At 44.0% G+C, this 25660-nt stretch overlaps 1 long non-coding RNA gene across 1 annotated transcript in view; it reads left to right on the top strand.

Moving 5' to 3' along the window:
• LOC106721865 overlaps positions 1-22106 on the top strand; it is a 29437-nt gene extending 7331 nt beyond the window's left edge. Inside the window, exon 3 of the long non-coding RNA XR_003092712.1 lies at positions 21415-22106. This is a non-coding gene — a long non-coding RNA (uncharacterized LOC106721865). The remainder of the gene's footprint in view (positions 1-21414) is intronic.
• Positions 22107-25660: the final 3554 nt, after the last annotated feature.

Genomic DNA, 25660 nt, shown 5'->3' with positions numbered 1-25660 from the left:
GGAAAGAGACAGCCATGTAATTTACTTGCTTTATTGCTTTTGGGCAGATGGGGAGGATTCTCTTAGGCTGACTGATGAAATGCTGAAAATTGTTTTAAACCCGTCATTCTATAGGATTGTTTTTATATCTGCTTAATGTGTTTTAGTCTTTAAAAATATATTGGTGGGTTCCAGGCATGAGCTATATCAGCAGAGAGTAACTCTTCAGGCCTCTTTAGTATTAGCTGCTTAGAAATTGTTGCATACCCTGGAGTCTGATGGCTTATTTGCTTTTCATTTTATATGTTGCTTATTTTAAAGTGACAGATCCTGAGTTTATCTAGGTGGAGACAGTTGGGGATGTAAATAAACTGCCCACAGCTGTGGAGGTGCAGCATGTGGCATGATCCAGGACCAGAGTCCATCCAGTTGTTACCAGTCATAAAATAACAGGGAATGGTAAGGACGTTCTCAGCACAATAGGAATTCAGAGGAAACAGGAATGAGGCTGCATAGGGAGATGCTGTCATTTTACACCGCTCCTGTAGGTCTCAGCAGAATGGACAAGCACAAGGAGCCCTGGAAAGTGGGCTTGTCCCCTAGTCAGGGTTAAGGCTCTTTAATTAAATGAGAAACAATGAAGGGAATGATCTGTTGGGTGGTGACTGTTGGAATACTTTATAATCCGTCATCACCAGTTTTTTCCCGTTCTTGGTTGAAAGATCTTATTGACTCCAGAAAGAGTTTTGTGGGCTTGTTTCCACTGTATACTAATGATGTTTCATAATCGTAACAATCCATTTACTTGTTTTGCTTTAGTTCCTAGGAGGCCACAATTGCTAAACACTGGGCAGACGTGGAACAACAGAGTCCCTACCCTATAGAGCTTACAGTCTACATCTGGGGTGTTAAACATATGACCCACGGGCTAGATCCAGCCTGTGGAGCTGTATGATATGGTCTGTGGGTCACTGGACCAACCCCGCACGCTGGCCCTAGCCCCATGGGGCCAGATAAGTTTGGCACCCAGAGTCTACATGGATGGGATACAGTGAGTGAATTGAATGGACAAATAGGGGAATCAGGAGGGGGAGCCAACAATATGGTAAAAAGCAACTAGCAAAATTGTACTGTCCTCATGTTTGCCTTCACGCTAAGTTGTCCAGGCTGAGGCCTTAGTTTGAATATATTTTATTTCTTGCACAGCACTGTACGTTGCAGCATTCTCACTGTGCTCCTTAATAGTAACACCTTGTAGGTGTGTTGTCAGTAGGTGAAGGGAAGTGATTATTCCCCTCTATTCAGCACTGGTGAGGCCACATCCAGGGTAATATGTTCAGTTTTGCCCACTCCCCAGTACAGAAAGGATGTGGACAAATCGGAGAGAGTCCAGCAGAAGGTAACAAAAATAGTGAGGAGGCTAGGGAACATGACTTATGAGGAAAGACTGAGGGAACTGGGCTTATTTAGTCTAGAGAAGAGGAGACTGAGAGGGGACTTATTAGTAGTCTTCAATTACCTGAAGGACGGTTGCAAAGAATACAGAGCTGGACTGTTCTCAGTGGTGGCAGATGACAGAACAAGGAGCAACGGTCTCAACTTGCAGCAAGGGAAGTTTAGATTAGATATTAGAAAGAATTTTCTCACTAGGAGGATAGTAAAGCACTGAAACAGGTTACTCAGAGAGGTGGTGGAAGCTCTATCCTTAGAGGTTTTCAAAACCCAGTTAGACAAATCTTTGGCTGGGTGATCTACTTGGGTATGGTCTTGCTTTGAGCAGGGGGTTGAACTAGATGACTTCCTGAGGTCTCTTTCAGCCCTAACTTTCTATGTACAGCCTTCTTCCTGGAAGTCTTCCAGTCTGGGAACTTTCATGAATTAAGCCTAACACCCTGCTGGGAGGTAGGAAAATACAGTTCCCGTTTTACAGATAACCTGAGGCACCAAGGGATTGGGGACTTTTGTCCAGTGCCCTACAGCAAGTCTGAGGGTAGTCTTAAAGCCTACATATCCAAACCTCCAGTCCTGTAATCTACCTCCTGGATATGCCTTATATTGAGGCATCTGATTTCTCTCTGGGACTTGGGACATCTGCTGACATTTTATTGCCTGAATATTCCCCCAGTAGTGAGATCTCTGCACATTGATTTATCATAGAAGTAGGGTCGGAAGGGACCTTGTAGATCTTTAAGACCAACCCCCTGCCTGGGCAGGAAGAAAACTGGGCTCAAGTGACCCCAGCCAGGTAGGCATCAAGCCGCTTCTTAAAGCCCCCCAGGGTAGGAGCCAGCACTACTTCCCTTGGAAGTTGGTTCCAGATCCTAGCCGCCCTGACTGTGAAGTCGTTCCTACAGATGTCTAATCTAAACCTACTCTCCAACAACTTGTGGCTGTTATTCCTTGTTATCCCGGGGGGCGCTAGGGGAAACAAGGTCTCCCCCAAGCCCTTCTGGTCCCCCCTAGTGAGTTTATAGATGGTCACCAGGTCCCCCTTCAGCCTTCTCTTGTGAAGGCTGAACAGGTTCAGGTCCCGTAGCCTCTCATTGTAGGGTCTGCCCTGCTGTCCCTGGATCATGCAGGTGGCCCTCCTCTGGACCCTCTCAATGTTGTCCACATCCCTCTTGAAGTGGGGTGCTCAGAACTGGACACAGTACTCCAGCTGTGGCCTGAGCAGTGTCGCGTAGAGGGGGAGGATCACCTCCTTGGACCTACTTGAGACGCACCTGTGGATGCACAATAAGGTCCGGTTAGCTCTGCCGACCGTGACCTCGCATTATCAGCCCATGTTCATCTTGGAGTCAATGACGACTCCAAGATCCCTTTCTGCCTCCGTGTTGTCATGAAGGGAGTTTCCCATCTTATAAGTGTGCTGCTGGTTACTACTGCCCAAGTGCAGCACCCTGCACTTGTCAGTATTGAAACGCATCCTGTTTTTGTTAGCCCACCCCTGCAACCTATCCAGGTCTTTCTGCAGTCTTTCCCTCCCTGCTAGCATGCCCGCCTCACCCCAAATTTTGGTATCAGCAAATTTGAACAGGTTGCTTTTAACCCCGTTGTCTGCTTACATGGAGAGCACTTACAAATGCCATCTTCCTTAACCTTGCAGACTTTCCTGGATTTTTGGCCATGTGAGACAACTAGCTGGATTCAGTATTTGATGTAGATTGGAGTCTAGCTATTGTGTTCAATGCCCTAGAGTCAGACTACAGGCAATGAAGTGAAATCCAGAGAGCAGTCAAAGCCAATACTGTCTGCTTTCTGCTTTCCTCATCTTCAGAGCTTTCTACTGTATGCTCCTATAGTGGGTATCGTTACACTAGCTAAATCCTCTCCAATTGAGTGTATTTAAATAATGCATGCTTTATTATTTTCTTTTCCAGTAACTAAGATACTTATATTTATTGACATTAGAACACTAGCACATAGCCCAAAGCCATAGGGAAAGTCAGTCAACCTACTTTCCCCACATGTAACTAAGAAATTCTCTTTTTGTTTCATTTATTTTAATGTATTTGATGTTAAAGTCCTTTAGAAGCAGAGGTAGTGAGGTCTAATGACACCTGGTGACTCGTGATCTGTTATCAGCTGTATTACAGACATAGTGAAAGGCCCCAACTATGACAGGGCCTGCCTATGTTAGCCACTAGTGGGAGAACATCTGCTCTGAAATGTGTAGAATACAAATAGACCAGATAAAATGTGGGAAGGGAAGCAGAGGCAGAATAATTTGACCAGCATCATACTGTGAGTACATGGACAGCCAGGGAATAGAAGCCAGGTGGCTCCTGGGTCCATGCCCCATTCCTTGCCTCAATGGCAGATCTAGGGCGTAAGAAACCCAGTGTTCTAACCCTTGCCTCAACTACTCTAACACATTCTCCTGCATGGCTTCTTTTTTCCACAAAGCAATTTTTTTAAAACTGGCATGTCTCTGAAGCTTTCACCAGAAGAATGTCCTGCTTTTTAGGTTATCTCTGTAGTTCATCATCAGGACGGCATTTTTTCTGTAGATAATGGGAGTGGTGTTTTAACATATACTACACAAACCACTTCTAGTACATAACTAACAGGCCCTGTTTTATGCCCAGTAGAGACATCACTTCCTAAAACCATATGGCCTTTCTCACCCTAACTAAAGCACTGGAAAGTGGTTTTTGTTCTCTGGGGCAGATCGGGAAGAAATGCAGATTTAAGGAGTCACTGACAGAAAGCCAGAGTGATAAAGGTTTAATTCTAGTGAGCGGTGATCTAATGAAGCAAATAAATAGGATGAAGAAAAATGGACTAGAGTCTGTATAGATAATCATTGCAAAGATGAGAACTAGTGCAGAGGAGAGAATTTTCTGCAGTGAAAAGAAGATGTATTGCAGCAGTGCAGTAGAGAGCTATTTGCTTCCTAGGCCAAACAAGGTGGATGCCATTGGATTTTTCTCTTTGGAGGGAAGACTGAGCTCCACTATCCTCATTTGTTTTCATCTCTGTTGCCTAAATAATGATTCTTTCTAGCCCAATTACTTTATTTGCCTTGTGAACCAAGGGTTATGGGTTCAACTCTTTCTTGAGCCTCATGTATGCCTTTCCGGGTTAAATTTCAACTCCACTGAGCTCTGCCAACAGCCAGTCATGGTAACATCACTGTTTTCTTATGCTTACAAGGACTGTATTCTCTTAAGATCAGCGCTGTTTCCCTGGAGCTCAGGGAAGGAAGCATTTTACCAATTGATAACATCCTGAGACTGCCTCAGTTTTTACTCAATCCTTTCTGTGACTAACTCCCACTGAAGTCAAGGACAGTCTGCCTCATTAACAACTCAAAGCCTGATTCTTGTAGACACTTGTGATACTTTCCATAGTGGTGTAGTTCCACTGACATCAATGGAGTTACTTCTGCTTTTCACTGGGATGAGGTCAGACTTAGGCCTTTGGTCTGACCCTCAGGCCTTGGAACGTAGTAGAAGTCAAAAGAAATCAGAAGAAGTGAGATTAACACAGCATATACATGCATTCATCTACCTTTTTACATTGTTCTTGTCACCATTGTATTTGAACCCCTTGGAACAATGCCCAGCTGCTCGGAACAATGCACAGCACAAAACACGAGAACAGACAGGGAAGGCAGAGTATCATTTGCTAATAAAAAGTTCCTGGGCATTTTAGGGAGGCAGATAATGAGGACCCAAGTTGAAATTTGGCCAAGACCCTATGACTTAATATCCTGACTGGTACCAACAAGTGCCATGTGATCTTGAATAACCACAAAGGATAACAAGAACTGCTGCCTAGAAGCTGAAGCCAGGCAAATTCAATTGAGAAATTGGGCCTGATTTTTTTTTTTTAACAGCTGAATATTGGCACAAACTAGTAAAGGAAGTGGCGGTTTCTCTTGATCTCAATGTTATCAGGTTCCTGACATTCAGGAATTTAGGCGTTAGCCCAAATAAGTTCTCTGTTGCTCAGGCACAAGTTACGAGGCTCGGCACCAAAGAAATGGGTGATATACTGAAGGCCAGGCTAGATTATTTAACGGTCCCTACTGGCCTTAAATGTTATGATGCTATCAGTGGTCACTCCCTAACATGATGCTGCATACTGGTTCAGTAATGATGATTCACAGGGAATAGCACCACCCATGGAATCACCAGCCCAAAGCCTGTAGCAGCAAAGTGCATGGAGTTAATAATTATTACGTAACAATAATTTGTTCTTTCAGTGGTTGAATGTAGCTCAGGAATGCACTAGGAGCGGTGCCCTGTTGCTACATCTTGCTTTGCAGTGTGCAGTTTTTTCAGATGAACTCATAATATTCCCTTACACTACATAATCTGTGCTCTCATTTGCAAGGATTTTTGAAGCTTACAAGTATTTTTGCAGCAGGATGTTAGGAAGTTACCACTGGTAGTCAGAGTATTTCAGGTCAGTTGTGGCCACTAAATCATTTCTTCTGTGCTGAGCCCAGTAACTTGTGCTTGAGTGAGAGAGAATTTATTTGGGCTAAGGCCTAACTTCCTGAATGTCGGGAATCTGACAACATTGAGGTCAGGAGAAATTGCCAATTCCTGTAGTAGTTTGTGCCAATGTTCAGCTGTTAAAGAAAATCAGGCCTGATTTCTCAACTGAATTTGCCTGGCTTCAGCTTCCAGCCAGCAGTTCTTGTTATCCTTTGTGGTTATTCAAGATCACATGGCACTTGTTGGTACCATTCAGGATATTAAGCTATGGTGTCTTGGCCAAATTTCAACTTGGGTCCTCATTACCTGCTTCCCTAAAATGCCCAGGAACTTTTTATTAGCAAATGATACTCTATGTTTCCTCTCTGTTCCAGTCTTTTGTGCATTGTTCTGAGCAGCTGGGTGTTGTCCCAAGAGGTTATCAAATACAGTGGTGACAAGAATAATGTAAAAAGGTAGATGAATGCATGGATACACTGATTATCCTCACTACTTTTGACTTCCTTGGAAGTTGAGAGTACTCCATGTTTCACAGGAGGTGTTCAATGCCCAGCCTTGTGAGGTGTAGAAAAGGTAATTCTTTTTCAGTAGCAAATCAGTTCTAGAGTGCTCTGACACTGAAAAGTATTACATCAGTGAAAGATCACCATCACCCTGGATTAGGTCATGCAGGAAGTTCATATTTTTAAGATTTTTGTCTCTGTCAGTACTTCACGCTTCAAAGAATACGGTTTCAAGCTTTTGTACAGCTTGCTGAGGATATTTTTTGCATGGGGGAGGGCAGGGTGTGTGTGTGTGTGTGTGTGTGTGTGTGTGTGTGTGTGTGTGTGTGTGTGTGAATATAAATAGACTGCGCTGCATTAGCTGGTACTATATAAACACACAGGGTACACAAGGAGACACACTGGCCTAAAAGTTCCATTAAAGGAAAAGGAGTTTGCTTGTCTGGATCAAAGATGATGATAAAGAACACTGGTCTTGTACTAATAGTAAATATAAGGAGTACATTCAGCAATAAGCATTAAGAAAGTTAAGAGATTTCTGTAATGAACAGCACTGAGGAAGCTAGGGTCTGTATAATAGTATATTTAAAATATTTTAATAAACTGGTGTGTGCATATATATGGGTATGGAACTGATTTGCTCTCTGTCGGCTCGCTCCACAAACTGCTCGCAAGGTTTCTCTTTAACCCAGGTAGTAGAGGCCTAAGCTTTTGGAACAGTCCTTTCCTGTTACCATAAAATTCTGACCAGCTGTACTATAGAGCAGCATTTCCTAAACCTGTGGGTTTACACTCCACCGCAGGAAAGTCAGTCTCTCTTGTGTCCCCTGTACTGCCATTTCCTTTGCCACTAATTCTCTTGATCTCCATTAATTCAGCCATGGCCATTTCCTTTGTCGCTGGTTGCTATTGAATGCTGTTGGTGGAGAAAATTGCTGGTAGGGAAATTGGCAGCAATTTCTGGTAAGGGAAGTGGTGGTGGTGGCGCCTGACATAGGGATGAGCGAGAGAATGGGCAGTGAGGGAAGTGGCAGTAGCTGAAGCACAGGGGCATGTAAATGGCTGAAATAGGTGAATGCCAGTTACCATTGTGATTCCTGTGTACCCCACCAGCAACCCCAGGGGTTTCACCCCACAGGCTGGGAAACACTGGTAGTGAGCACAATGTATAATTCTAGGAGGCATTGGAGTTGTTACAGTATCACACTGAGTATTCAGAGTATTACTGTTGTATTTGTTGCATATAATCCTACATCCAAACTGACTGGATTTGGGTTTTAGCTGTGTTCCAAGCTGAGGAATTCCTCGTTGTTAATTTTTCAGTTGGATACAGTAAAGCTGACTAATCCAGTGGAACAATCTCAGTCTGCTTGAGCCCAGAGCCTTGGAGGGACATACGCATTTAATGTTCTAGAAAATGAATGCAAATAGCTTTTCGAAAACCATCACCATCCGTGTTAGGAGCAATTAACTTCCCTTGTAGTGACACTTTCTTGCAAAAAAAAATTATACAATACATCGCCAAAACCTGAGCACGGCCAAATAAATCATTAGAGGGAACTACTCTGGGCTGTGAACTGTTGTTCTCCAGATGAGGTATAAATCATCTGGAATAGAAGCAGCAGCTGCTGCTGCATTCAGAGCACAGCAAAGACCTTTCTGGCTTGATTTCACCTTTGCTGCTCTCAGTAATGTGTGCTCCTGCAGAAACTGTGGAATCAGGTATTTTTAGAACAACAAGAATCCCACAGTTAGTCTGAACAATAGGGAGCAAAGGAGAAAATAACTAAGATTCCCTTAGAATTAAATTAATATGGAAGGGAGATAAAATAATCTCTTTGGAAAAATAAATGGTTATAGTTCAAATAATAGTAAATGCTGGGAACAGGGAGGAGTTGAACATGGCTTTTTCCTGGGCAACTGACAACTGACGCCCAGGAAAAAGCCAACCTATTAAATAGGTACTTTGCGTCAGTCTTTCATCAGTCCCATGGGATGCCCATGCCCGCTACAGGGCCGGGAAGTCCGGTTGAGGGTGATCCCCTGCCCTCCATTAATGCTGACTTTCTGAAGGAACATCTTGAGAAGCTGGATACCTTCAAGTCAGCTGGCCCCGACAATCTTCACCCCAGGGTACTCAAGGAGCTGCTGACTGGGGGGAAGAAAGAATGAGCGAAAACACTGGGGAGAGGTAAGAAAAGGTTATATTTATGTTTGCAGGTGTGAGAGACTTGGCAGAGATCCACACACGTTACAAACTTACACTTCTGAATACCTTAATGCTGACCTTAACAGTCTGTCTGTAGCTGCACTACTGCCCATACCTAAAATCAGATATTTTTTACTTAATCTAATGTTAATAATTATCTGAATTGCAATCAAAGTATACCTGCAGCTATAACTAGCCTACCTATTACTTCTGTGTGCATTAGCACATTCTTCCCATGCTGTCCTTCCCTCTACCTGCTTTCTGGGTCACTGTGGAAAATACAACCACATCTTGTGGATCTTATCTTGGAACAGAATCTGCTCCAGGTTAACAATGTATATTTCATGTTTAATTTTTATATGGAGTGTGACACTCAGAAAGTTTCATAGTTAGCCTTCGTTGCCTGAGTTAACTGAAAACAATTAAAAACATTTGCTATTGGAAGGATAAGATTACCTACTAGTTTTCTTTTTCACTACTACTCTTTGTCCCAGGTACAAAGTGAAAGCAGCTGAAATCTATTTCATTTTTTCTAGGATCAAAGGAAAGTAGGGCTGGAAGGGACCTCATGAGGTCATCTAGTCCAGCTCCCTGCCCAAGGCAGAATTCTCTCTCACTAAACCATACCAGCCAAGTGTCTGCCCAAACTGCTTTTGAAAATTTCCCAGCTTGGAGATTCTACAACTACTCAAGATAGCCTGTTCCAATGCTTCACCACCCTCATAGTCAGAAAGTTTCTCCTAATCTCCAATGTAAATTTCCTCTGCTGTAGCTTGAATCTGTTGTTCATAGTCCTCTCCCTTATGGCCAGAGAAAAGCCCATCTTCATCCTCTCTATAAAATGCCCTGCAGGTATTTGAAGACTATTATCAAATTCCTCCCCAGTCTCCCCAGACTCAATAATGCTTTATAGGCCTCTGAAATACAACATTAGTGGTTACCATCTATACTTTTCCCAGAGCCTGATAAAGGACCTTTGAGCCCGAAAGCTTGCAGAAAAAGATTATTTTTTTGTGATTTCTCAGTTGGTCTAATAAAAGGTATTATTTTGGAACCAAGAGTTCTAGATTTTTGTATTCCTTTTTGTTTCAGACCGACACAGCTACCAAGTACATCCCTGACACATTATAGGCCTCTGACAACTTCCGTCATCTTCTGCATTCCCAGGGAGCTTCAGCTTTGGTGAAGCTTTCAACTGCTGCATTCTTCCACTGACATTCATTATTTCCTTCAAGATGAAACTGGATGCTTATCTTGCTGGGATCCTATGACCCCAGCTTACTTCCTGCCCTTTGGGCGGGGGGCTGGACTCGATGATCTTCCGAGGTCCCTTCCAGCCCTGATGTCTATGAAATCTATGTCTATGAAATCTATGGGAGAGAACCTGAAATGACCCACAGATTGGCAGTTGTCTACCCTTCAGGGTTAAACACTTTAAGTCCTGATTCGGGTAACACATGTGCTTACAGCTTACTGAAACCAGTGGGTCATAAGCATGTGTTTTAAGGCCTTTGTTGAATTGAGACTTTTGATGAGGGAGCAGAGGCTCTTGAGTAAGGTGGTAGTGATTTTAGTGAGAGAATATAAAGGACCCCATTGTCCTCCCTATGCATGTTATCACTGGGTACATTTCCACTGCTTTCAGAGGAGCGGTTGCAACACATATAAACATATCTAAACTACTTCACATACCAATATCATGAGCTGTACCAGGCCACCTAGGACTGTGTGTCTGTACTACAGTACCTATTCTGTTCTGAAGTTGCCTTTTCACAGCTTTTCTGCTATTGGTACCTCAGTGAGCTAGCTTAGAGTTGGCTTGAGTATACATACCCATGGTGCAATCACACCTCTGACTGTAGCACATGTGTTCCCACTGTCATGTTCCTACTGTTGGCCATACTAGAACTGAGCTACCATCCAGAGAGTGAGATGGAAGAGGTTGCCAAACATGGAAGACTTACTGGAAGAGACAGAATGCAAGCAAGCCAAATCCGGATCAAAACTACCACACCCAAATCTGTAAAGCAAATGGTTTCCTAAGCTTGATTCTCTGCTACATTATGCTTGTCTTCCATTGGTGTATCCCTTTTGATTTCAAAGGGCTACCAACACCACATCATCAAACACAAACCAAAACCCATCTGATCTGATCACAGATTGAGTTCATCTCTGTTTTTCTGAACCATGGCATCTGGAAAAAAAAATACATGGTCCTGCTGATACACACTTAATAAGTCCTTTGTATTAAAGAGTAGTCCATCCAGATATTCAAAGATAGCTGCCCAATATGCTCTTGAATGTCCTTTTGTTAGGTACTATTAATAAATTATATATGCTTAATTGAAAAGGATGTACAGAAAGCTAATAATGTGGTCCCTCTACAAGATGTATTCAGGGCCAAGCAGTGTCACACACAAAATAGGAATGTGTTTGTGTGTCAGATTTGTGCACCCAGATGAACAACTACCTGCATCACTAGTGCCTCACATTTAGACATGAACATTCATCCATATGATACGTGCACAGTTGTATAGGATATAAATCTGAAAATCCTGACTCTCAGATTCAGATGAACTGCTCACTAGACATAATTAATTTGGTAGATTTAGATCTTTTTTTTTCTCTTTGTTAATTGTTTACAGACAAATCATGAACTTTTGTGTATTTATTTGCTATTAAAGAATTTTAAGAACCATGTTTGAGCTCCTTGGATTTTTGCTATCAATTCATAGTGACTCTTTGGAATTTATTGTTTGATCCAGATGGTCTGCTAAGCCGCATGATACTGTTTCTTCTTCCTAACCAGATAACTTAAGATGAGCATTTTGGAGATAATACTCTTGCTCAATGCAGCTATTTGTATCAACACAATAAATAATTCTCCTCAAATGTTTATTAAGGGCAATACACAATCCGGCAGAGTTGCAGGCTCTGGCTAGATTCCTGTGAAATCTGGATTTAGTGAGCATATTCCCAAGCACTTTTGCCAGCTGTTCTTGAGCCCTGGTTTCACGTAACCCATAACCTTCTGTGTTAATATGGTTAATGCTGTATTCAACAGTTTGTCAGATACAGTCAAGTTATTTATTTCCTGGATTCTTGTGCCAGGGCCTAGAACTTGCAATTAATCAGGAACAGTTTTCTGCTAAAAATCTGGCATGAAGTTGCAATGGAACTGATACCCGTATATTTGGAAGCATCTAAAGTTTTTATGGCAAACTCATTTAATTTTTTTAATACTCTTACATACCCAAGGTGATAACTGATAGGATGAATTTGGACTCCTTTTTTTTTTTTCTTCTTCTATTTCATTTAAATCCAGACAGAAGCAAGAAAGCACTGCTCTGCTTTAAGATTTGTTACCATTTCTTTAATAGACACTTCATAATTCAGGGTTTGATTCTGAACTTTTAAGCCTTAGGCTGCATTTTAAATCTTGGTTTATGGGGAGAAAAATCTGTCTTTTGTTTCCGAGTCATAGGAGAACAAAAAATAATTAACTTATAACATTTACTGATTTCTGGCACTGTTTTTTTGCCCCTTTCAAAAACAATCTTAGCAGTCTAACAGATTTGGTGGAATGCAGTAGTTTATGGTGTAGGTAAGTCCACTGGGTTTGTTTAAGAAAAAAAGCAAATTAAGTATAGCTAAATATCTTTTGTGTTCTATGTGTGGATCTCTGTTTGGTGGAAGATGGGTGTGCAGGCTGACAACACTATGAGGCTTCCAGGATCCACATTTCAAGAACTAAGAATTTTGTACCATAGTCTCTTGAGGGCAATAGTGAAGCAGAGATGCAAATAATCAGCTGTGCTTAACTAGCAGACTGAGCACAGGTGTTTTTTTTGTGCCCATCCTTGCATTTGACATTTGACTTCTGCCATTTGCACCCAGAATTTATGGACAAACACAGATGCATTTGAAGCAGAATTGAGCCCCTCTTCTTTCCATTGAAGAAAATGCCCATGCTCCAGTTGACTTCAGTGGGTGCAGAGTCAAACCCTCTATGCCCATGGGTGACTGCATTAGCTCACAAATTATGGTTTAAAGCAGCCACTAGCTGTGTCATTAATTGAGGGCATTTCTAGGAAGTACCTCTTCTGTGCCTGACATTGGACTGAATGTCTTGTCCCACTGTTTCATTTCCCTGTCTTACTGAAGCCGCTTAGCCTGTGCCATCATTACAGTTGGTTGCAGATGTGAATTACACACCGGGTAGTTCATATTTGGAATGAATTTTGTTCAGTTGCTGAATTTGCTCTTCAGTTATGTTACCGTTACTTCCTTCAGAACCTGCCTTTCTTGTCCCTTTGTGCTTATCCTCTGACATTCTCTTATTCTTACCCCCTGCCATGCTGCTTTTATAAGACCCGGGGACGTCTTGGCTTTTACATGTGCTAGTTTTTCCCAGTGACTTGGTACAGTTAGGTAGCTAACAAAGGCCTCAAGTTCAGCACTAGCCTTAATTAGCCTTTTATCAGTCCAGTGTAAAGTTTGTTTATATGGCTTTATGATCCCTATATCATATTTGTCAGTAGTTAGTCAATTCTTGCTCAGTTTTATGTGTCAATTTAATCATAAAAGAGGAAGAAATAAAGAAATGAGTTGCAGGAAGAAAGTTTACCGAGGGAACTGCTGACTGCATTAGATCATAATGTCAGGACCCAGAACTCTTGGTTATGGTCAAGGATCAGTGTAACCCCAGACAAGGTGAACAATGGTGGCTTTCTGTTATCTTTGTGCTCTTCCTGACCTGGGACAGCTGTACACACACAGGCTTCTCTAACCTGTTCCAGCTGACAGTAACCCCAGAGGCAGGAGTACCTAGACTTCTTCTAGTTTGCAATTCTACTTACAGAAAAATCATATTATGCACCCCAATACAGTGTAGCACTTTGTGCTCACAGCTAATAGATGTCTGGGACTTTCAGCATTTTTGGCTCCTCCATATCTGCTTCACAGTTACCATACAGTGGATGCATCTATATGTGTGTTTTACTGAGTAGACTAATTAGTTCCATAGTAAAGTTTCACCATAAACACGTGTACCAGTATTAGGGCGCAGTAAACTAATTAACTCTGCCATAAGGTAGTAGTGTCAGGGACAGTACTATTTTATGGCAGGGTCATTTACTCTGATGAAACGCATATGTAGACAGCAACCGGGTGGGGGCCAGACTCCTGCCTGCTGTCTAGCCACATGGCTCTGCAGGGTCAGCACACTCATGCCCCAGCAGAGGTGGAAAGAGAAAATATTATTTGTGGGGACTGAGCACGGGTAGGCTTATGCGTGCATGTGTACATCCCCCCCGTTAAGTAAATCTGTCATGGGGAAGGGGCATGAGGGTGCAGATCAAGGCCCCCATGGTGAGGAAGGGAGTGGGGCAGAGGCAGGGACTGAGGTGAATGGGGTCCTGGGACCGGGGAGGGTTGTGGGATGCTCAGAGCCCGGGCAGCTTGTCCAAGGGCATAGGGGGGCTCCCACCAATGCACACACCCTGGCACAGGCCCAGGGGGCATATGCCCCCCTGATCTGTGTGCGGGGCAGAGGCAGGCAGGCTGCTGCTGCAGACTGGGTTCTGCGCCCAATGCATGGGAGGCACATGGCATTGCACCGTTCCTGGGGCAGTGGCAGTGGGGCACAGAGCCCAGCCCTCAGTGACAGCCCACCTCCGCCCTGCGCACACATCTAGGAGGCACATGCCCTCTAGGCCTCTGCCGGGGTGCATGCAGCAGCGGGAGCCCCTCTGTGGCCCTGGATGAGCTGCCCAGGCTCTGAGCGACCCACAACCCACCCCAGCCCCAGGGCCCGATGCACCCTAGTCCCTCCCCCTCCCCCACTTCCTCCCTCACCACGGGGGCCTTAATCTGCCCAGAGCCTGCGCCTGGGCTGCCCTGTGGCCCTACCCGCTGCCACCACTGCCCCGCATTTGGGGAGACTAAGCCCCATTAGCCCCAGCCTTCTGCTGCCTATGTGCAGTGCTGACCCCTGTCCCCTCTGGAAGCCCGGCTCTGCTCTGCCGTGGCTCGAATTGCTGGTATCCCAGGCACATGTGTAGATGCTGCACCAGGAGTAGTTTATTCTGGCTCAGACAACTCTGGAGTTTATGGTTTCACCTTAATTTCATATGTAGATGCACACAGTGAGAATTAAAATGAGGCAGCTGGTGTCTAAATGAAACAGGGCTTGGTTGTCCTGGATAACCTTTCACAGTTACTGCAGGGAAATTGTAGACACAGGGACACTTACTGTGAAGCGGCCAAGTGGGCACACAGAGTGATTGCAGATTGAGAGGTATTAGGGGTCCATGGGTCAGGCAGCTACATTTGTAATTGCTGTGAGACACTGAGGTTGTGACCTCTAGTTTGAGGACCTCTGCCTAGAAGGCTGATATGGCTGGTGTAGAGGAACAGAGAAGCCTTGCCAGGATGCTCTTTCGGTATACTCCCAGCTGGTTCATTCTGTGTCTGTACAGTACTGGGAGGTGGAGTGTGGTCTGTGACTGGAGCTCATAGGCACTACCATCTTCCTTCTCCTCGTAGAACCTGCTGTGCAGGCTCTGCACTATTGGGGGATCCACATAGGCTGTGGTGATGTCCCTGGGGATGTCTCTGCTGGCCAAGAGCCACTTCGTGCAAATGCAGTGATGTGAAGTGCCCACGGCTCTGCCAAGGATCTGAAGCAGGGGTGATTTTAAAAATTGTAATAGAAATGTTGTGGTTGTAAAATATCATTGAAAGCTTTTTAGTACAGACATTTCTCTGTTGTTTTTGTTCTGTTCAAGTGCTGTCACACTCGGCTAAGGGCTTGAAAAAAATATGCTGTGAAAGGGCCTAGGTTTAAAAGTGGACGTGTCCAGCATAAGCAAACCAAACTGAGCTGAGTGAAAGCAGCAGTTAGGGGCCAAGAGAAGGACCTAACATTTTAAAATATATTTATATTAAACTGTATTTAATGCATTTCTAGTTGTTTGATTTTAAAATATTTTAAGGGACTCGACTGTGGGCCAATAGAGATCACCCTCCTTTGTGGCCTCTTCCTACTCTTGACACTGTATCTTTCCTGCAGAAACTCAAAAGATCAGTTACCTGAAGAATATTAGGACAGATGAAATGAACTCCCCTTAATGCAATACATGCTATGGCTTGGTTATAACTGTTATTCCAGAGGTAATAACACTAAGTTTAAGACTGGTTGGATATGGGAAGTGATGGGCGGCAAATATTTTAAGAGACTGACAAGCATTTTCCCTATGTATCAGAAGGCTAGGACCTCAGAGAGGAGATGAGAGAGAGAGAAGTAGCTTAGTTATTTGTCTTTGTAATTAAACATATTTAAAATAATCATAATCCAGGAAGGAAGAAACAAATTTATTAAATCCCTTGCTGGAAACGGTTATACTTTACTCTTGCCAAGTATGTTGAATATATTAATAGACTAAATCAGAATTCAGCTGTGGAGGTGGAGTGGGGTGAAGGTGAAAAGACTTATTGAAATAAAACAGTTTCTATATCAAATCAGACTAGTGGTCTATTTAGTCTAGTCACCAGTTCCTGTTACTAACCAACACCAAATACTTTGAAGAAAAGCATTAGGATCCCTTTCAGGGACTGCTAATGAAATTAGTTTTTCACAGAGCATCCTCTTGGTTTTGTATTATGAGAGAGGGAAAATAGGATTACTTAATTTACCATGTCAGTACAATTCATTATTTTGTAAGTTCCTATTGTGTCTCCTCTTAATTCAATCCTATCTAAACTAACCTTTCCATCTCTTCTCATATAGATATCACTCCTATAGTTTCGAGTTATTTGCATTGCCTATCTCTGGATCATTTTTATTTTTGCTATAGGGTGAATAGATGAAGTTGTAGTACTGGTTTATATAATTGACATTTTAAGATTTGCATGATTATGTTCCATCCCCTCCTTTATACATCGAAACATTTTGTTTGCTTGTTTAGACTGCCACTGCTCAGTGAGCAGAGGTTTTCATTAAGCTAATCACATTTCCATCCTGGTGTGAAATCCTGAAGCTTTTGAAGTCACAGGAGTTTTGCAGTGACTTCAGTAGAGCCAAAACTTCAGCCCAGTCTTTTCTCTCTGATACTAGTTTAGAATCCTATCCAATAGTGCCTCTGAATAGGCCAAATTATTTCTTCCCGTATGTGTTCAGATGCCTGAATCAGCACTGAGTTTCATCTACTCCTGTGTCATTGTTCACGTCAGTTAGACCTCTCTCTCTGAAGTTCCTCGCAGTCTTTTCTGTACTGCACTAACCTAAGTAACTTTCTGTTACCTATAGATTTTACCACTTTATTGTTCAGCTACCTTCACAGGTCATTAATATATTAAATAAAAATGGTCCTAGTACAGAACCCCATAATGGCCCTTAACATTTTGATGGGTTAAAAATTGACCTTTTATTCCTTATCCTGTTGTCTAACTTTTAGCCAATACACCAGGTAGTGCTTTAGCTCCCAGTGCATGACTAGGTTGCTACTTTAGTAGCTTCTTGCAAGGACTTTGTCAAAAGTGTTTTGCGAATCCAGAGGCATTATAACCACTGGGTTTCCTTTCTTCACTCTCTAGGAGGAGCTGAAGTTTTCTTCCCTGGGAAGTTTTTGAAAGTACTTGCCCGTCTGTTTTATAATCTAGTGTGTTCCATAAAGAAGAGATTTAGCTCCTCTGAAGCATTTTTATGAGCCCTAGGGTAAGTTGCCTTTGGTAGGAATATGTTAGCAGAGATGGGTTGATTCCAACAAGAGCACAGAATTTTCCTTGATCATTTGAAAAAGGCAGTGACACACACTTAACAGTTTGGCCTGTTGTTCTGCCTGGTGCTCTCAAAATTCTCTAAAAGCTCATAACTGTCTAAAATACTTTTGATCAGGGGTTTTTTTCTGAGAGAAATGGATTAACTCATAAAAGCTAGTTCTCAGGCACTGCTCTGGACATGCCTGGGCAATGAGGGTCAATGATCAGTCAGTGAGAGCTTCTACTGATGTCAACCTTGACCTTTTCAAGACTCTTGTGCTTGCTTTTGCACATCTGACTACTCTCATTAACTGCATTGGGACAACATAGTCTTAAAGTGAAGCATGTGTACAAGAGTTGGCAGGATCAGGGCCTTAATAGTCTTATTAGAAAGTTTAGTGGGTGGAGTAGGTTGAGAACTAGTCTGAACCAGTGTCTTCTGGGAACAGTGTCTTTCCATTCTGATACTCTTGCAGATGAATTACTCTGCATTAATAAACACTGTTCTGCTTCCAGTTTCTTGTTATCCAGTTCAGCGTGTCTTTTTAAAACCTGCAAAATTAGATTTGTATCTGCATTGATAATTTTTTCAAAGATCCTGCACAACTGTCTGTGCATGTGTGCTACATGACATGCTTTTCATAGATTCATAGATGCTAGGGTCGGAAGGGACCTCAATAGATCATCGAGTCCGACCCCCTGCATAAGCAGGAAAGATTGCTGGGTCTAGATAACCCCAGCTAGATACTCATCTAACCTCCTCTTGAAGACTCCCAGGGTAGGGGAGAGCACCACCTCCCTTTGGGAGCCCGTTCCAGACCTTGGCCACTCTAACTGTGAAGAAGTTCTTCCTAATGTCCAATCTAAATCTGCTCTCTGCTAGCTTGTGGCCATTATTTCTTGTAACCCCTGGGGGCGCCTTGGTGAGTAAATACTCACCAATTCCCTTCTGTGCCCCCGTGATGAACTTATAGGCAGCCACAAGGTCGCCTCTCAACCTTCTCTTGCGGAGGCTGAATAGATCCAGTTTCTCTAGTCTCTCGTCGTAGGGCTTGGTCTGTAGGCCCTTAACCATACGAGTGGCCCTTCTCTGGACCCTCTCCAGGTTATCCGCATCCCTCTTGAAGTGTGGCGCCCAGAATTGCACGCAGTACTCCAACTGCGGTCTGACCAGCGCCCGATAGAGGGGAAGTATCACCTCCTTGGACCTATTCGTCATGCATCTGCTGATGCACGATAAAGTGCCATTGGCTTTTTTGATGGCTTCGTCACACTGCCGTTACATGCTTTGTGCATGTAAGTCATAGGCATTGCTATTATACACATAGCTATATAGTCCCATGCACACATCTAGATGGTCCAGCCCTCCTCCCATGAAAACAAATTATAACATACCCAGCACTAAGTGGAATAGTTTGCATTAAACCCGTGTATTTAGCAAGACACTAAAACATAATAGCTCTCTGGTCAGGGCTGCTGCCACCATTGGATTGCTTGATACTTCCCTGGCTGCAGGTGAGGGGTACACAGTCAAACAAGGCTATTAAGGAAGGATGCTGTTTATTTTGACAAGGGCAGACATGTCTGTTTCTGCAGGCAGTGATCCAGACAAAGACAGCAGTGGGCTCCCTGCAGATGCTGAGAGCTTAGCCTACCAGCATAAGCTGTCCCTACCTAGTAGATGTAATACTCCTGAACTGACCTGGAATATAGTCAGGTGTGAAATAAGAGACAAGAACAGCAGCTCAGGATGAGCATAAAAGTAGTGAAGCAAAGGGCCCTCCTCTCTGTACCCAGCAGCCCCAGCCTCTCCTTATATGTTCCAGTGTTCACCTGTTTTATCTCAGGCTGAGATATCAGATCTTTTCAGCTAGCAGCTGACAATTCTCCCAGGTCTGCTGGATGGCAGGAAATGTCCTTCCCACGCAGAGGATGATGCAGAGATCAAGATGGGGGAATCACAGTGCAGAGGAATTACGGGGAAGCAGCAGAGCATAGGGAGAAGAAGCAGGGCCACTAGGAGGATGTCTGGCTCACTGGCCATTAACATTCTGGTCTGCTCTGCCGCATTTGTGAAAACCCCTCTTCTCCCTGCCTCCCTCCTCCTTGCTCCCTCCACAGCTCTTCCTGGTCCCTCCCCCCTTCATTTGCTCTTCACCTTTCTTTCATTTTCCTGTCACCAGAACCCCCTAATTTCTGCCTTCCCCTTTTTATCCCTTAGGAGACAATATAAAGAAAACAGATTTAGGGCACTTTGTATTTGCCAATGTGCTTCTTCCCCTCTCCATAGCATTCTGCCTCCCCCTCCTTCCATTCCTCAGGGCATTCCCAGCTTGCTGCTGCCGGTGATATTTAACAGGTACCCTCATAGCTGCCTTGCAGCACTGCTGCTTCTTTTGCGTACAGTGCTAACAACAGAGGAATGGAGAGGAAATGAAGGAACAGCAGCACTGCAGGTAGGTCTGTATCTTCCAAAAAGTCCTAGTAGCCCTGAGTCATATATATTGAGTGAGGGCAGAAGGCCTCGTAGCAACAATCAATGAACATTTTGCAGTTATATTGTGCCTTTTATTTGAGGATCTCAGAGAGAGGGTGAGGAGCATTGCTGTCAGCTTGCAGATCAGTCTGAGATTCCTGGTGATTATCTTCAGTACGGATATCTCCAGACTAACTAATTATAATAATTACACTTGCTTATTATTGGTATTCTTGTACCCCCTAAGGACCTCCACTGAGATCAGGGGACTTTCATGCTGCATACTGCATAAATATGGAGTAAAGGCTTGTATACACTTAGAAGTTTTGGCACTCTAATGACAGAACAATAATTAAAGCAGCAAGTCCCTCCTTCTCTACCAGCTCAGTCTAGACTAGGGATGTGACTATTCTACACTGTCTCCCAGTTCTTTCAGTGAGGGATGCTTCTGGGCACATCCTGCTCATGTATGTCAAGCCTGGAAATGCAGCGGCAAAGCAGCTACTCTCAAGCTCATTGGGCTCCAGAGATCACAGGGAGATGCCCCCAGATCGGCTTCACTGCTCTGTAACTGGATTTGGCTCACGTGAACAGGAGCAGCTGGGTGCAGCATGCTCAAAAAACTCCTTGGGAATCCCAGGGACAAGATGTTGACATACCCTAGGAGTATATTGTCAGTAAAGAAAAGTCAGTACAGTGTACTGACAAAACACCAGCCATGCTGTGCTTTCTACTAGAATAGTAGAATCAGCCCCCAGGAGCAAAACAAGCTGTACCACTAAAAGTATGAATTTTGCATTCATCTGCATCAAGGGCTGCTGCTAGCACAGCAGTGTTGGGCAGGGGATCACACTGATCCACAGTCCTACCTGACATATGGAGAAACCTGTAGCGGAGGCAAAGCACAAGCTATGCCCAGTAAAGGGCATCTTTATACTGCATCTACACTATGGTTCTATAGGGGAAAAAATTGCACAACAAAAACAGTGATGTTGATAGAACTGTTTAAGTTGAGACAAGCCCTAAGAGAGAGGTCCTGCCCCAAAATGCTCACCATCTAATCTGACATGGATTGGGGAAGGGATGCGATGCAGGAACAGGGTGATCCTTGTTGTGGTTACAAGCATCATGTTAGAGCCATGAGGCCTGTGTGGGAGGTGTAGGGGGTTGGTTTCTTTCTGTACTAATTTTCTGGATGGAGTTTTGCTGGGAGATAATAAGCTACCTAGGTAGACAAAGGAGGGAAGGGGGCACAGAGAGCAAAGGATAAGCAAAAATGGGGAAGAAGGGGAGTTGCGAGAGCAGGTGGGATGACTGGAAGGGTGGGACAGGAGGCACCTGGATCAAATAGCTCATAAGCAGCAAGAGTAACAACTCTAATAAGTAGCTCAGCTCTGGTGATATCATCAGGGTCCAAAAGCCCTCATGGCAACTACCTGTTTCTGCTTTTGCTGACTATGTTTCTGCCAATGTATCTCTTAATTAAACACATGCAGAGTCTATAGTTTGCAATAACATATCATCTCTGATTATTTCCAGGCTGTTCTAGATCAAATGAGAAGGAAGAAAGCTGTCCCAGTTTTGTAACCTGGCAGTGGCACAAGATGCACCTGTTTGGCTGAGGGTTGTTCTGTTCTGTTAGGAGTTACGCAGGGGGATATCTTGGAAATGTCTGACTAACTGAAAGTTTGTACAGTCCTCTCCTCATCTTGGCTATGGTGAATTAATAAATACCTTGCTGTTGCAACATTAAGGACTTCTTCTGTAAGTCAGGGTGGGATTTGGGCCTCAGGGTTTAATTTCTTTAAATTAATTTAGTTCTTGATTGATCACCCTGGAGACTTGAAGGGCTCTATTTATCCTCAGAACAAGCACAGCCTGGCAGCCATAGTGCCAGCATCCTTAAACTGACTCCCCCTGTGTCCTGACCTTGCCTTGAAGACTCCTCCAATGTCTTGTCTACATTAGGAAAATTAGTCATATTCTTTTTAATTAAAATTTTTCATTGCTCTACTAAGCTCTTCTGTTTTGCAGTATCCTCACAGGCACCTATCTGTTGTGTCTACCTCTCATACCCTGATCCCTGATGACATCTAGAGAGTTAGCATACTGAGACAGGGACTGCTCCCTTCATCAGTGTACAGTCTCTAGCACAACAGGATCCTGGTCATGTATAGGGAGGGGCTCACCATACTAGAAATAGAGAACTAAATACATTACATTTTTATTATATCATCTGCTCAAGATGAGAATGGCCTGAAACACAGCTCAAAGCACTATCCGTGTTATGGATTAACGCCCCTACAGCTGCACTGTTGCTCAAAGTACCCTGTGTTAGGTAAGACTATTAAAAACACCAGTTCCTTATTTATATCAACAATCATTGTTATTATTAGAGGACCTTCACTAATGCTGGGACAACAGAGGGAGAGGTTAATCATAAGAGCAATAGATACAGCCCTGGAAACATGAGGCTGAAATTGGTTACTTATTCCCAGTTGTTTATCCCAGTTCCTGGTTCCTTGCCAATCTTTACAGAATTAAAGGTTGTTAGCAATGAATTGGATGAACTGAAGAGTTAGAATTTAAGAAAAAATACATATTTACTAATAAAAATGTTAAATAATACCATGTATTAAGTACATAGCCTTGAATAAAGAGCTGAGATTAGGCTGGGATTATGGAGCAGAATTGTTTTTGTGTCACCCGAAAAGACACACCACCACCACTGGAGGGACACTTCTGAATAAATCTGGGCAGGGTGCTGTCTGACCTGAAGCTTGGTTTTGCTTGTCAGCCTGCCCACTGATGCCGCACCCCCCTGCCGTGGGCCTGTGTGCTATGTATATAGCACTGAACAAGGATCTGGGTTTGGTCTGGGATTACAGGTAGAAATCCTTTTCGGGTAACCCCAGATTACATGTCTCTGTCATCAGGGTCTCCTGAAGAAGCCTGGGCAGGCTTCTACCCGACCCAAAGCTTGGTTTTTGTGTGCTAACCTGACAATTGACAGCTCTTCAGGCCTTTGCAATAAATAGCTTCATATAAAGAGCTGGGTTTGGGCTGGGATTATGGGACAAAATACTTTTTGGGTCACCCCAGATATGTTTCTGCCACTGGGGGACTCTGCTGAAGAAGGCTGGGCAGGCTCTTGCTTTATCTGAAGCTTGGTTTTCATGGGCCAGCTTGCCAGTTCATGGTCTGACAGGCCTATGTGCTAAATGCATGGCCATGAATAAGGAGCTGATCTTGGGCTGGGATTATCAGGTAAAATCCTTTGAGTCACCCCAAAACACAAATCGCCACCACCTGGAGAATCTCCTGAAGAAATCTGGGAGGCCACTGCTTGACCTGAAGCTCAGTTTTTGTGTGCTAGCCTCTCAACTGATGGCCCCCCAGATCTATGTACTATTTACATAGCACCAAATAAAGAGGTGGTTTGGGGCTGGGGTTACAGGTGAAAATGCTTTTCGGGTCACCCCAAAACATGTCCTTGCTACCAGGGAGCTCTCCTGAAGAAGTGTGGGCAGGGCACTGCCTGAACCAATACTCAGTTTTTGCATGCCAGCCTGCCAACTGACAGCCCCCCAGACCTGTGTGCTATGTACATTCCTGCAAAGAAAGAACTAACTATGGGCTGAGATTCTGGGACAATATCCTTTTCAGATTCCCCCAAGATACACCTCTTCACTATTTGGAGAATCTCCAGAAGAAGACAGGTCCCTGCTTGACCCGATGCTTGGTTTTGAGCACCAGCCTGCCACTGGACACCCACCCCTCAATGCCTGCATGCTAAGTATATTACACCGAATAAGGAATTTATTTTGGGCTCGGATTATGAGGCAAAACCCACTTTGGATCACTCCAAACCACACACCACCCTGACCAGGGGACTCTCCTGAATAAGTCTGGGCAGGATGGTGCCAAGGTTTTTGCATGCCAGCTAACTGCGAGCCCTGCACACTTGTGTGCTATGTAATCAGTACCAAATAAGGGTCTGAGGTTGGGCTGGGATCTCAAGTCAAAATCTTTTTCAGATCACCCCTGTACTCTCCACCATGGGGGGGGCTCTCCCAAAGAAGCCTTTTCAGGCCCCATTTGATCCTCTGCTTTTTCAACCAGAGATTTCTATACACAATGTTAAGTAAAATGATAGTGTAAGAGTTATGTTGAAGCCATGATATTAAATAAACTGAAATAAAACCATATGCATATCTAACTCTATATCAATTTACCAAGTCATGCCTTCTCAAATGCCAAATGCTGGCTTTCCAGAGATGGTAGTACCCTATTCCCTTGGTGTGGTTTGGGGTGACCCAAAAAGGATTTTGCCCTATAATCCCAGTCTTTTTTCAGGGCTATGTACTTGATACATTATATTATTTACATTGTAATTAGTAAAAATACATTTTTGATGAAATCTTACCTTTTAAGCTTGTGTAATTCATTACTAACAACCTTTCATTGTGTAAAGATTGACTTTGAAAAAGGAACCAGGAACTGGGATTAAGGTATCAACTGCAACCTCATTCCAGATGAGGTTCATCCCGGAAACTTGCAGCACCTTCTGCCAGAAGGCTCACATGAGTTGTTTGTGTTACCAATGCCCTAACATGCCATTGTCCTCTTAACTGAGCCTTGCAGATAAATGTCTCCATTCAAGCAGTGGCAGCAATAGAGACATGATCTATCCCTTCTATTTGCTTTGTGAGCTGCTCCCATAGCACGCAACCCATAAATGATTGGGAATCCGGTTGTAGACCAGGCAGTTTCATGGTTAGGTCTGATCTGCGCAGTGACTGGTATCTGGATTGTAATCTGCTCCCCCCACTTGGTCATAGGGGCCGTGCAGATGGGACCTTTTCTTTTTTTCGTTTGCCTTTGGCTAGTGGATTTTCTTTTCCAGGCAGCTCCTTCTTGAGCCTCACAGAGTGAGTTGGTGTAATGGGAGGGCACAGCCTGTCTCTTATTATTGCTCCTTTGCTATCTCGTTCCTTCTCTGTGTGGCCCAAGCTGTCAGCCTCCATCACCCTCTGGTTCTATTTGCAAATAAGCACTTATTGTGTTTTCTCCCATGTTGCTCTTCATGCCTGAGAGAAATAAACATCCACAGAAACATGACACGGTTCTTCTGCCAATCCCTCCTCCAAACTCTCCCTTGCCTTGATGCCTGCAAAGAACATGGCAGCGGTTTGGCTGCTGGCGTGCGAGTCTCTGGCTTATCAGGCTGACCAGCACTGTCCCATTTTCATTTGTACTCCCTCCCCCTCCTCGTTTCTAGCCATGTGTTGCCTCAGGTCTCATCATCAGAGCAGTGGTTTGCAATCATTGTAGGCCTGAGGGCCCCGTCCAGAACTTGCGTGAACTGAGCAGCACCCGCTTCAAAACCGGATTTCCTTAGTGCGGTGCTTGCCTGCCTGATGATGAGGTAAGGTGGGTATAGCGCGCATCTGCTTGATGATGTAAGGGGGTACAGCGCATACCTCACTGGTGAGGTAACAGGGGTGTACTGCGTACCTGATGAGGAAAGAGGGGTGTAGCATGTACCTCATGAGGACAGGGAGGTATAGTGTGTACCTGATGAGGAAAGGGAGGTATAGTGTGTACCTAATGAGGAAAGGGGGGGTATAGTATGTACATGATGAGGAAAGGGGGGGTATAGTATGTACCTGATGCAGTAAGGGGGGGTCTGATGTGTACCCGATGGGGAAATGGGGTGCAGTGCGTACCTGCTTGATGGGGGCTGGGGAAGGAGCTGCGGAGAGGAAGGGCCCGCCCTGCACTT

Source organism: Alligator sinensis, unplaced genomic scaffold, assembly GCF_000455745.1.
Source record: "Alligator sinensis unplaced genomic scaffold, ASM45574v1 scaffold115_1, whole genome shotgun sequence".
Taxonomy (NCBI): Eukaryota; Metazoa; Chordata; order Crocodylia; family Alligatoridae; genus Alligator; species Alligator sinensis.
The sequence above is the reverse complement of the archived record's forward strand: the minus strand, read 5'-3'. Positions and strand labels throughout refer to the sequence as shown.